Source organism: Vombatus ursinus, unplaced genomic scaffold (genome assembly GCF_900497805.2).
Source record: "Vombatus ursinus unplaced genomic scaffold, bare-nosed wombat genome assembly UNPS02011369.1, whole genome shotgun sequence".
NCBI classification, from domain to species: Eukaryota; Metazoa; Chordata; class Mammalia; order Diprotodontia; family Vombatidae; genus Vombatus; species Vombatus ursinus.
The window spans coordinates 5,987,110-5,990,762 of NW_020951147.1; positions in this window are offsets into that span (position 1 = coordinate 5,987,110).

Consider the following 3,653-nt stretch of genomic DNA (forward strand, 5'->3'; position numbering starts at 1 on the left):
GTCCTGCTGGATGCTCACCACCCCGTCCCCCTGTCCTGCTGGACACTCGCCGCCCTGTCCCTCAGTCCTGCTGGACACTCACCACCCCGTCCCCCTGTCCTGCTGGACGCTCACCACCCCGTCCCCCAGTCCTGCTGGACGCTCGCCGCCCCGTCCCCCAGTCCTGCTGGACGCTCACCACCCCGTCCCCCTGTCCTGCTGGATGCTCGCCGCCCTGTTGCCCCGTCCCGACACTCTGTCCTCTTTCGGTCTTCTTGACACGCTTCTTTCCTTGCTCTCCTCCCGCATCTCTGACCATCCCCTTTTCAGTCTCCTTTGCTAATTCTTTATTCTCTAACCATGGGGGTCCCCCACAGCTCTGTCCTGGGCCTTTTTCTCTTCGTTCTCATTGGCTCTCATGGGTTCAATGAAGACAATACCCAGATGTCCATGTACAGTTCTGACCTCTCTGCTGGGTCATGTGCCTTCGGTCTCATTCTGGACGTCTCAAATTCAACATGTTCAAATTAAAACTTGTTAGCTTCTCCCAGCACCACCCCCTTCCCTCTTCTGAACTTCCTTATTATTGTCAGAGATGCCCCCATCCGCCCCGTCTCCCAGGCTTGCGATTTAGCACCAACAACTTGTCACACCCCCTCAAACCACACGTCCAGTCTCCTGGCAAATCCTGTTACTTCTGCCCTCACAACATTCCTTCCCTCTGCTCATACAGCCACAACCCGAGTTCAGGCCCTGGTCACCTCTCACCCAGACTACGGCAAAGCCTTTTCAATGTTCTCTCTAGGCCCTCTGCAATCCATCTGACCCCAGCTGATGAGATGATTTTTTTAATGTGTAGGCCTGCGCATGTCACCCCAACCCCTGCTCGATCCAGTGTCCCCAAAAGGGAGATGGGGCCACACGATGGGGGGGGAGGGCTGGAGGAAAAAGTGGGGCCATGGGGAGGGAAATAGAAGCCATTACCTCCAGGATCAATCCCAACTCCTCTGATTGGGCTTCAAAGCCCTTCATGACCTGGCCCCTTCCACTCTGTTACCTAGCTACACTGGCCTGCTTGCTCTTCCTCCCACATGCCCCTCTATCTCCCATCACCCTGCCTTTGCACTGGCTGTACCCCATGCCAGGAACGCCCTCCCTCCCCATCTTTGCCTTTTAGTTCCCTTGGCTTCCTTCCAGACTCCGCTCAAATCCTACCTTTTATAGAAGGCTCCTCTTGGTCCCTCCTAGCTGCTAATAACATCTTCCCCTTTCAGATGAACTTTCATTAATTCTGCATGTTCCTTGAATATACCTAGTCATTTACAAGTTGTCTCTCCCATTGCTTGAGGGCACAGGCTGCTTTTGGCCTTTAGCCTCAGCTCTTAACTGGGTGCCAGCCACGTTCAGTAGTGTTTGCCAACTGACCCACTGTCTAGAGGGGAAGGGAGAACGTGTTATCTTTGAACGCTCCATCCCCCACGAGCCTATGTAGCATTCAGCTAGTGATAACATCACCCTAGAGTAGGCTCTGATAGGATGGAGCCTTGGTGGCTTGCCCGGGAGAGGCTTGGTGTGAACACTCTCATGAGAGAGATAAGAAATGGGAAAACCCCGGCAGGGTCCGAGAAGACAGGAGCGCGTGGAGGGCCAGCCAGGAAGCTGCCTCGTAACTTCCCATACCTCTTACCGCTGCCAACGGGAGCCTTTCTCCCTCTTCTGTGCTGAGCAGTCACGGCGGGGCATGTCGGGCCAGCTGCTATCGTCATCTCACCAAGTGATGGTCCTGGGACGCCAGAGCTTCAGAGATGCAGGGTGGAGCTTGGCCAGCTTTCTCACCCTGGGCTGCTGAGTTCCATCCCTGGCCTGTGTGGTGGAGAAGCCCTGGAGAGGAGCCCTGTCAACCTGTTCTCTCTAATCTACTATCTTCTTACCCACCAATAAGGGAGGGTGAGAATGCATGACCTAAATTCCTGGAGGATTGGGAGGGTGTAATTCGAGAAATGGTGTTGTGGCTTGATTCTTATCTTTTGTCATATTTCTTCCATTCCCTTTCAAGCCAATGTCCTTCTGCGTTACTATTAGCATGTGTACGTTCTGACCCAGTCCCCCAGAACCAGGACTGCTAGAAAATCCTTAAAGGATTCTGGGGTACCCGGGTGGGGTTTCCTCTTTCCTGCCACCAGAATGAGCCCCCACAGGCTGCGCTCCTTCCATTTGTTAGGGGCCAGTGACTAGCACCCCAGTTCAATTTAGCTGCTTACACCGGGTGACTTTTAGCATAGTGGATAGAATGCCAGGCCTGGAGTCAGGAAGACCTGTGTTCAGATCTGGCCTCAGATACTTACTAGTTGTGTGACCCTGGGCAAGTCACTTAACCCTGTTTGCCTCAGTTTCCTCATCTGTAAAGTGAGTTGGAAAAGAAAATGGCAAACCATTCCAGTATCTTTGCCAAGAAAACCCCCAAAGGGGGTCAGGAAGAGTTGGACACAATTGAACAACAATTTATTTCAAAGATATAGAAGAACAAATGTTTGGACATTTCTCCCTACGTTATCTTGGTCTCTGGAGGAGAAGGCACAAAACTTAACTGTTCCTCCACAGTTCTGGTCCCACTGAGTCCATGCCCAGGCGTGGCAGTCACACCAGGGGAGTCCTTCTGCTGAGCTGGGGTCCCAAAGGGCGCTCTTTGGGGTACTGAGGCTGCACTGGCTGCAGATCCCAGCCTGGAGTCCTGCTCTGGGATTCCTGTGGCCTGTCCAACTCTCCCATGTTTGGGGATTCCGTTCCCTGCCCCCGGGACAGCACAAAATGAACAACGGGCCAAGAACCAAGGCCCATCTTACAGGGGCCGTCTGACTTCAGATGGCGTCCACCATTCCCTTACATCACGGCCTGCCACCTAATAGCTAACATTCATGTCCCTCTCACTATGTGCCATGCATTGTATGAGCACTTTACAATTATTAACTCGTGTGATCCTCACGAGAACCTGGAAGGTTGGTACAGCAGACAGGGTTAAATGACTTGCCCAAGGTCACATGGCTAGTGTTTGAGGCCAGATTTGAACACAGGTCTTCCTGATTCCAAGTCCAGCACCAAGGTGAACATTTTTTTTAAAGCTAGGTTGCAGGTAGATTGGGCAGCATTGCATCTCTTGGCTCATTTTCACCGGCTGTCCCCTGGGTCTAGCATGCTGGCTCTCCTCATCTCTGTCTCCTGCATGCCCTTCTCACGTCCCAGCCCAAACCCCGTCTTCTCCAGGGAGCCTTTCCTGATTCCTCTCAGTTCCAGGCTGTCCTGCTGACGATGTTCTGACTTGTACCATCTATAGCTCCTTCGGTCCATCTTGCTTGCAGTCTCCCCTGTAGAGCAGGAGCTCCTAGAGGGCAGAGACTCTCTTGTGCTTTTCTTTGCATCCCCAACACTTAGCACAGTGCCTGGCACACAGTAGGTATTTACTTAATACCTTATCTCTATCACTTTGACTTTGGCTCCTCATTTCCTTATTTATTTAAATGCTTACTGACTGATTTTAAATGCCACACGGGTTGTATATCATCCCAGAGGCCATAGGGAGTCACTGAAGTTTTTTGAGCAGGGGAGTAACCTGGTCAGGTTTTTTTTTGGGGGGGTGGGCAGCAGGAAGACGATTTCGGGGGTGGGCAGCAGGAAGA